The following is a 10521-nucleotide window of genomic DNA, read 5'->3' as shown; positions in this document are numbered from 1 at the left end:
TACCGTTGTTGGATTCCAACTGAAGTCTGAGGTGAATGTTTATATCGTCACTTCAGTGAAATAGTGATCGGATACCATTTTACGTTCTCCCCATTTGTTTCCTGAATTTTAATAAAAGTTATATGTGATTGTAACACTTGTGTCCAGACCCATCTGTCTGTGGACCCACCAAACTTGATACTCTTCCCAACATGACACCTATAAATTTATATAAGGTTCTAAACTTTAAATAACAACTTCATCTTATTTTATAACCCATCATTTCAATAATGTGATTTGCAAAATAATAATCATCTATCTATATCCAATCTAATTTTGGTGATCATCCTTGGACAAACAATAAAATAATACACATATAGGACAACACATGTTGAATGGAGTTAGGTATGCAGAGATTCTTTTTAAGATTTTAGTCACATATTGACCAAGAACAGCATCAGATGTTTCTGCTTGCTCTTCTCCATATCTGCAGGGAATATTTGTCCCCCATGAATTGCTTGGACTTAATGGCAAGGTAAGCTTGTTCCCTTTGAGGGTTGGCCTTGTGCACAATGGGGAATTGAATTAAAAAGTAAAAACAAGTTGAATGTGTCGACTATTTAAAAGAAAGATTTGTACACAGTGCAAAATATGTTCAGGATAAATGAAGTATTCTTCTTCCCTGCTGGAAACGCAGCAAGATTTTTCAAAGTTCATACGTATTCAAGTCTTCACTTTGGATTTCTTCTCTGCCTTTTCTCGTGTTCTTGCTTTTTTTTTCTGGTCCCGCTCATCTAAAAATGTTTCAGCCAAGGTAGGCATAGAGTCTCAGTCATCGTTCCTTCAATCAGACATTGATAGAATGCTGGAAATTAAGGGAATGGTTGGGGAGGGGGGGGGGTGAATACAGAAAATGCTAGAAAATGCCATTGTAGTAGAAGATCATCCATGATCTTAGTGAACACTAGATAAACTCAAATGGCCAAATGGACTTTTCCAGCACATACTTCTAATATGGGTGTACACATATGCAGGCTTATGTGGGTATCCATATACTGGTGCAAGTATGAAAATGGTTGTGCACTGCTCTAAAGGTCAGTGTGAGTGTCTGGTGGGGAGGTGGGAGATGGTGTGATCAATGTATTTGAGATTCTCTATAACTGAATGGGGAGCGACGCAGCATGTGAGAGGGATGTGCTCGTGCACATGCGATGAAGTGGGTGTAAGAATATGGAATGTCTTGCCCAATTTGCTCTATAAATCGCAACTAGATACATTTGCCATTCATGCACCAACCAGCATCTTGCGAATGCAATGAAGTTGAACTTCTACACACAAGGCTTTGTTTAATGAATCAATTCAGATACCTTCTGCAAAGAAAATAATCTCATGAGATATTAATTACAGTGGAATTGTGCCCTGGTGTATGGATTATTTATTCAGACTGATTTTCAAGTTAATGTTGTGAGTAGAATTCTAATACTTGTGGCCTTTTTGATTGAATTATTAGGGTGATCATAAGCCATTGGACTCTCGCTTTGAATTCAGAATGTCCCCCTCAACTTTCAGCCCACTCCAGCAACGTTTGCAGAAACCTTTTATTGCAATGTAGAGGATATGCTGAATTGTTGGAAGTGCAGCGTAGATAATAAATTGTACCCTCTGTCTGCATTTTAGATAATGTGACACAGTTTAAAGGACAAGAACGTTCTGATCTGACAATTAATTATCCCACAAATAACATTGTGAAGGTGGTTATTTCTGCTCTTTGAGAATCCCTAGTTTCTGAAAATAGGCTACTGTGAATCCAGTTGGAGATGTGAGATCACTGGCGAATATTGTGATGTTTTCCAGGACTTCTTACCATAGGAACTCACCAAGAGAGTCTTGATCCTTATACAGTTGCTTCGTTTGGCAACTGTTCTTAAAACAGCTCAAAATCATAGTTTTATAGGCATTTGTCACAGATCCTGTGTAGTGCAACAGATGCTGTTAACTCACTAGTAGAGATCTCTCATCCCAGTTCCCTGTTCCCCTCAAGAGTTCATTCCTTATAATACTTGTCACAAGACATTCCATATTCTTAGAACTCTCCCTCTAACCCCTGCTGAGGGTAGTTAGGTAATTATTGTCTGGAATGCTCTACTTGTAAGGGTGGTGGGATTAGAATCAAATTGCACCTTCAAAAGGAATTGGATAGACCCAAGGGAATAATTTACAGAGGAAAAAAAAATGGAATGGGACTGACGTATTCCTGTAAAGGTGCTGACATGGCTTTGATAGGCTAAGTAGCACCAAAAGCATAATATGTTTCCACATTTTTCATACTTGTCTCAAACTAATAGCCAAATGTCAGTGAGCCACCACTGTTAAGAATAATCCTTCAAAAGTTACCTTTTGGTAGCCTTCAGATTTTACATGACCTTGTAAAACCTCTTGTTTCCCAACGCTGGTGATTATCACCCTGACAAATTCAAACCATATTTTTTCCTGGATTCCCAAAACCCAGAATTTGCGGTGGGTGATGAAGCAAAGGCAAATGTCTCGGCTAAGGGAGGAAAATATCCCACGAAGGTCTGACAATCTCTGCAGCACAAGTTGACTGAACAACCACGGTCACAGTGAGCAACTGGAGTACTAATTTTAATTTTGCCATACCTTGGTGAAGGGCTCAAGCCCGAAACGTCGGATATGAAACTTTATCTTTGTTACATAAAGTAAACTGTTTGACCAGCTGAGTTTCTCCAGCATTATGTTTTCACTTTTTACAAATTTTAATTAGATATAAGCATTGCACCAACCTTTAAATAGAAACATATAATGAATCTTAAATTGTAAATTGAAATACGAACATGAACTTTTTAACGTTGTCGATATTAAGTTCCCTGTAGATTGAAAGATTCTTAAAGAAATTAAAATATAACTGTGAATTTTTTTTTTGCCAGGGCAGCTACTTTTCATAATGGCTTAACGTGTTATTAAAAAGTCACTTATTAAACGAAGGCTAAAATTAGCAGGTCTTTTCACTGTAGCACTAATTTGTTAACAGCTTAAATTCAAGACATTTCAGTGGCTAAGTCTGCATATAAAGTGCAACCTGCAAAGGCACCTTGAAAAACTACCTGCAACCCAGGGGTGTTTGGGTTAAGGTGGATTAGCCAATTTTTTTGTAAATTGCATGGAGTTTTGATATCATTATAACCACATCGTTGGGTCAGCGCTGTTTCCATGATGGATTGGCTAAAACCACTGGGGCTGAGTAACTTTCCCCAGTCTTTAATTGTCCCCTCCCATTCTTCCCCTTTTCTCTCCCCAGTCTTTAATTCAGACACCTGCCTGCATTTTGAGGAAGGGCTCAGGCCCAAAATGTTGGTAATATACCTCCTATGGACACTGTGAGATCAGCCGAGTTCCTCCAGCATTTCTGTGTGTATCCGCAGACTTTCGAGATTCATAGCCTTAGGTTGGCCACTAAGCATTTTGAAATATGAAGTGTCCAGTTTGCATGCAACACACTCTCAAGGTAATGAAACATGATCAGATAATGGCTTCAATGTATTGTCTCAAACAATGGAAATGAAAGGGGGCTGTGTTGTGGAGTCACTATTTTGAATATTGCGTGACTTATGTCTAACATGAAAACAATTAAACTAACTAAAGGAAGTTCAGAGAAGGATGCAAAAAGGCAAAGGAGAGAGTGCACAAGTGTATACTCACATTTAATATAAAAATTCCAGTGCGGTTCAGCTCATTTGCTTCTCTTTCTTGTATTGGTGGGGGCGTTGGGCTAGTGGTGTCTCATTGGATGCCTTTGCAACAGGCAAAAGTTAATAAGATGTCGTGTATTATATACATAACAATAAATTAAACTTGAATAGTAAACAGATAATGAAGGGTGTTGCAGGGTAATTGGAATGTTCTACAAGAGATCCTTCTTGAAAAGTTCTCTGCATCCATCTGTACTGACAAAGTTGTTGCTGCCAAAATCACAGTAAAATATTGAGGAACTGGAGAGGTTAAAAAATTTGATAAAGTGTATTCTGAAGTGCTAATTGTAGAAGTGGCTAAGGCATAGATATAGATGGATTGCGCCCAACATCATTGAGGGTGAAACTGCAGAGTACTGGCCACAAATTTCTGATTCTGTTTTGGTGTGGGACTAAAGCTAGAATTGCAAATATTACCCCTTTGTTCAAAATGAACAGGGTACTCAGAGGTCCAGATATAAATACCGTACATACTCGTGTAATAGTCAAGTTTTATGAACCAACTCTTCAGGTCAAATTTGGGGGTTGACTTTTACAGGGGTACTAATGTAACCGCATAAAGTACCTGCGTCATTCAAGGCACTGGGAGCTCAGATGGCTGGGACACGGTGATAAGTCCACGTTCAGGGTATCGGGTGCTCCGTTAGGCGAGCAGCCGAGGCGAGAGTTAGCCTTCCAAGCGTCAGGAGCTCTGGTAGGGGGAGCGGCCAGGGGGTTGGGTGCTTGGATGGGTGGGCAGTTGGGGCAACATTTTGCAGTCAGACCATCGGGAGCTCGGATGGGCGGATGGTGGGGGCCACAAATAGGGGGGTCAACTTTTACATGGGATCGACTATTGCACGAGTATATTCAGTACTGCAAGACCACACCCAAGTATGAGCTATGCAAGTTATGTCTGAGGGAAGGCTTCAGTGCAAAGCTGCCACCACCAACTCCCTTCTTGCATCATGTGTGATATGCTTCTAAAATAATTAGATTACAAAATCTTTGACAGAAATAACTGGAATGTTTTGCATGATTGAACTGAATGCAAGGGTAACATATTACACATGCTTTTATTTTCTATTGTACGTATTTACATGCTCTTTTCTAAACAAATTCATTTAAACAATCCTCATATCTGTAGAAGGGAAGATGACTCAAAGGTATGAGTTGAATTTGTATTCAGCATTTAAATAAGGTCACGACACTATTTATTGATGAGGAAAGCAGCAAGATACTATTTTTACAGAAAAAAAAATCTTAAAGCAGTGGTGGTCCCACTGGATGCCAGAGGTGCTCTGTGGTTAGTTAGGGGATTACTTAAAATGCTATGTGAGTGGGAATAAAAAGTTGAGAACCACGTTGATAGATAGAAGATCATTCATGAAACGGCTAAAGATGGTTAGGCCTTGAACATTGCCTTAATGAAATTTTGCACTGAGGTCCTGAGACTGGATGATGAACCTTCAACAATCTCAACCACATTCCTGAATGTAAAGCATGGGTCTAACCCAGTGGTGCTCAGCCTTTTTCTTTCCACTCACATTCCACCTTAAGTAATCCTTTACTAACCTCATGGCATCCTATCCTAGTAAGGGATTATTAGATTATTTAATTTAAAACACAAGGCAAAATTCTAACGGAATACAATTATTACAGTCTCCTTGGTCACGGAAAAAGCATTTAACCATTTGGAATGGCACTTTCTATTTAAAACACTGTACAAATTTGATTTTTTCGATCGCTTCCTTTTCCGTTAACTAAACACTTCTTTAAACTACTAAGCAATCATATTAGATGGTTCCTATGGAATAATAAGGTATCAAGAATCTTACTGGAAAAACTGAAATGTGGCTATAGGTTGGGAGGACTTAGACTTCCAGATTTAAAAAAAATACTACTTAGCTGCACAGGTTCAATTTCTCGCAGCCTTCTTCATTGAAGACAACCCTCGCCCAACTCTTGAAATCAGATGGGAATGTACTCAATGGAGAGGGGGGGGGGGGAAGCAAAGGATTTTATCTATAAATGAAGTGTCAAATCACTAGAAAGAAAAAAGGTAATCCCATCCTAATACATATGATCAGAATGTGGCAAGAAATTAATGAATGTATAGGAAAAAAGTAGGGATATTAATAAAAGCACCATTGTGTAAAAATGTTGTTGCCTATAAACATAGACAATGGAATGTTAAATTTGTGGTATGAAGACTGCTACATGGAAGGAACTCCTAAGTCTTTTGAACAATTAAAACATAAATACGGAGAGGACACTGGGACCTTCTTCTGTTTTCGCCAGCTTAGATTGTTCTTAAGAGAAAATTGGACAACGTTGACCCCACCTGAAATTAGTCAAACTGAACAAATGGTCTGGATGGGGAATGCACCCAAATTTATAACAAAAATGTACTATGCTCTCCAGAGCAAAAGTGCAAAACCAGGATTACAGAGGTCAAAAGAAAGATGGGAGTCGGACTTGGGTGTGGTGATTCCAGAAAGATGCGGGTCAGATTGGTATAAGGACAGCATGACATCAATTACAAATGCAAGATATGGAATGGTTCAGTATAATTTTTGCACCAATTATATCTTACCCCACAAAGGGAGTCACAGATCAAAAGCAGAAATATCAGAGAAGTGTTTCAGAATGAGGGGCCAAGACAGGAACATTTTTACATGCTACGTGGTCATGTGTGAAGGTGAGGCCAGTTTGGCAAGATATCACAGAAAAATTAACCAGGATAACAGGTGTGGCCTTCACGAGTGATCCAGAGCTGTATCTACTCGGTAATTTTATGGAAATAAGCAACAAATCTAATAAAGATCAAATCTCATTTCAAAAATAGCACTGGCGGTCGCAAAAAAAAAATCACTTGGAAGTCTGACTCCCCTCTACTTACAGCACAATGGATTGTGGAAATGAACAGGTGTTTACCTATGGGAAAAAAAATCACATTTAAACTTAAAGAACAAATATGACACTTTTATAAATATCTGGCAGCCGGACCCGGACCACATAGGGGCTCAAATGCAATCAAAAAGAAAAAGGACTATGAATGCAACTATTAAATATTTAAACGGGGTTTCCCCAATTGTGTTCCATATATTTAAAAGATATGTAAGCTCTGAGAGTGTGCGGATACATATGTATGGAAGGGGAGAGGGAGGAAGGGAACTGTTTTGTTTTTGTTTGTTGTTGTTTGTAAGAAAAAGTTTAATTATGTGGTGCTGCAGAAAATTTTATTATCTATATTTTTGAAAAAAATCAAAACTAAAATATTCCCAAAAAAAGTAAGGGATTATCCAAGGTGGTATGTGGGTGGGGGAAAAGAAAAGGTTGAGGACCACTGCCTTAAACTCAAATGAAAGAAGGAGCTCTGATCATATCAGGGTGGATTACCTTTGAGCCTCAGTCTTCAAAGTTAAATGGTCAGAGCTCAACCTTCCATAATTTCATCCAACATGTTGTTGGATGGATCAGGAGTAACAATGACTGTTTCATCCAAATTCACTACCAAAATCTTGCAGAGTGTGTACAGGGTGACAACTGGATTCCCCTTGGAGCCTCCTGTTACTGTAATGGTCCTTAATCCTTTTTTTTCCATTCGCATACAATCTTAAGTAATCCCTTAGGATCCCATAGGTGTTCTGTGGTTAGAAAGGGTTTATTTAAAGTGGTAGGTGAGTGGGGGGGTGGGTGGGGGGGGAGGAAGGATTAAGAGCCACAGTGTTATAGGATATTTATTAAATAAAGTTTTTTTGTTTTATTTTGTATTGAACATTCTTGTTCAGATGAAGATCTTGGTAAAAGTATATTCCCACTGAAGAAACTCGAAACAGACAGCAGAAGGCATTATCGATCAAAACTTAAATCAATGCCGTATCCTTAAGGGACTTCTAATTGCTTGTTTTGATACTGCTGTCACTTTGAAATAATTTCTGTGAGAAGTAGCATCCCAAGAAGAGTTGGCATTTATTTTTTACAAGAACTCATTATCAAATCAGTGTTCACTTTTTTTTCACTCCCAAAAGTCATGTTTGCTGCTCTGAATAACAACAAATTCATTCACTTCATGCCTGCTATTTGCATTTCTTTATATTATCATCTAAGCTCATGGGAAATCACTTGTAAAAGTGCATATTGATGTCGATATTTTTTTTCAATCCACAAGCTGTTTTAGGAAATTGTTAGCTTGATAGTCAAATCAAGTTTACTGTCATCTAATTGTACAAGCACAACCCGGCAGAACTGTGTTCTCTAGACATGCAGACAACCAGATATAACACACATACAAACAAACAATACATATGCAGGACAAGTATTTCCTCTATACAATTAAATATAGTTTCCCGAATATGAGAGCATCAGATAATTAGTGTGAGTAGTTCTCTTGGTAGTTCAGCATTCTCACTGCCCATGGGAAGAAACTATTCCTCAGCCTAGAGGTGCTGGCTCTTATATTTTGACATATTGCAAATGTCCACTTACTTTTACTGTTCCATTTACCAAGCTCTATTAATATTGGTTAGTTACAAATGTCTTAAAAACAGGTAATGAACAAGAATAAGAGTGTGAACATTTTCAAGTAGGGGTACAAGATAATTGCATCTTTATGTTAATCCCATACCTTCTGCTATCTCAAGAAGGCTGCCAACATATTAAAAGACCCATCTTACTCATCTCCCTTCTGTCAGGCATAAGTTACATAGACTACAAAATGTGAACCTCCAGATTCAAGGATAATTCTTCATTTCCTGTTGTTACCAGTCTGTTAACTAGACATCATTGGTTAAAGATAATGCTCTTGCATTTGTTTAACTGCACTTTGCATCTGTATAAAATGAAGTGAGGAAAGTTTAGGGAAGACATCAAGGATAAGTTTTTTTTAAACACAGAGTTGTGAGTGCCTGGAATGCTCCGCCAGAGGTTGTAGTAGATGCTGGAACAACTGGGGCATTTAAGAGAGTCTTAGACAGAAAGATGGAGGGTTATGTGGTAGGGAGGATTTATTTTTTTTAATGGGATGGTATATATAGGTCAGCACAACATCGTGGGCCAAAGGGACTACACTGTGCTATAATGTTCAATGTTGTCTTTAAAACACTATCAAATCAACCGGCGCTCTTGTCTTCCTGAAATCTGCATTTTTTTAATTTTTATTTATTGATCATGATAAATCATACAATAAAAAAATACAAGTAAAGAAAAACATTATGCATACATGATATTTTTGTAAATATACCCCCTGCAACCCCCCACCCCCACCCCCTACCCTAACCCATCCACCCTTCCCCACCCCCCTCTAAACTACCCCAAAAGGGAAAGAAGAAAGAAGAGGAGATCACATAACATCAAACTCTCAGTCAATTATTTGCCCTGGTTCGGGGCAACACCATCAATGCGTGGGAAGAAAATTAATAAATTCAGCCCCATATATTCCAAATACAGGCTCCAAGTTTTAAAAAAAAAGAATAATTATTACATAAATTATATGTTATCTTTTCCAACAGAATACAAGATCTCATTTCCAAATGCCATCGCTGAATACTCAAAACAGTCTCATTTTTCCAAGTAATTGCCAAACATTTTCGAGCCACGGCTAAAGCCAAACTCAAAAAAAGCAATTTGAAATTTATTTAATTTTAACTCCAAACTCAATTTTGTAATATAACCCAATAAAAATACTAAAGGATCAAGTGGAATTTTCAATTTAAAAATAGCTTCTAAAAGTTCCTTAAATCTACCCAAAAAAGGTCTCACTATCTCATATAACCAAGTAGAATATATAAAAATGTAACCAACTTCCTTATGACATCTAAAACAAAAATCAGAAGAAATACATTTATATTTCCTTAATTTTTCTGGAGTTAAATATAATTGTTGAAGAAAATTATAATGAATCAATCTGAACCCTAATGTATCTTACAATTTTAGTCATTCTATCCTCACGTAGATTCATTCAATCATCCTGAGAGATAGATATGGACAAATCTTTTTCCCATTTTAATTTAGATTTATAAACATCCAGCTTAAGCATTTTATTCTGCAATAAAGCATACATCTCAGATATAAATCCTTTCTTATGTTAGGTCTGCTTTGTCCATGAATGAGTGAGACAAACACCAGACTGAGTCGAAATCAGGGTTCTTTGTTCTTTATTACCGGATTGTAACACTTGCAACTAACAGTGTTAGTCGGAGAATGCATTCTGCCGTTATCAGCAAAATGGTGATTTTTTATACCCTTGGATACGTGCTTAGAACATCATCATATCATTACTTGTCCAATGACTAAAACTGTTGCTATCCTTTCCCTGCTAGCTTCCTGCCTCTCAATCCATCAATGTCTCTCTTATCTTGTAAGTACAAGGATGCATTCACATCTTGTTACAGCCCTGCACAGGGTAACTCCTTACACATTCCCATCTCATGATGTTTTACCTAACAGGAGTACAAGGACACCTCCCCTTCTTGTTACAGCCCTGCACAGGGTAACTCCTTACACATTCCCATCTCATGATGTTTTACCTTACAATCCCTCCTTTGTCCTCTTTAGAGGACAATCTCGCCCTGACTATGCTACCACCGCGTTACATTAGTTCGCCTATTATTGCCAAGCTCTATACGGGTTCTGTTCACAGGGTAGTTCGGCTGGTGGGCGAGGGCTCCCCCAACCCTCCTTTGCGTACACCCCCCATCCGTCACCCCGATCCCATTTCCCGTTTACAAGTTTCATCCCATTTGCCCCCAAGCAAAAAACTAGCTAACCCCCCGTACATTAGTAAATTCCCAAG

Source organism: Narcine bancroftii, chromosome 9, assembly GCF_036971445.1.
Source record: "Narcine bancroftii isolate sNarBan1 chromosome 9, sNarBan1.hap1, whole genome shotgun sequence".
Taxonomy (NCBI): domain Eukaryota; kingdom Metazoa; phylum Chordata; class Chondrichthyes; order Torpediniformes; family Narcinidae; genus Narcine; species Narcine bancroftii.
Note: the sequence above shows the minus strand (reverse complement) of the source record.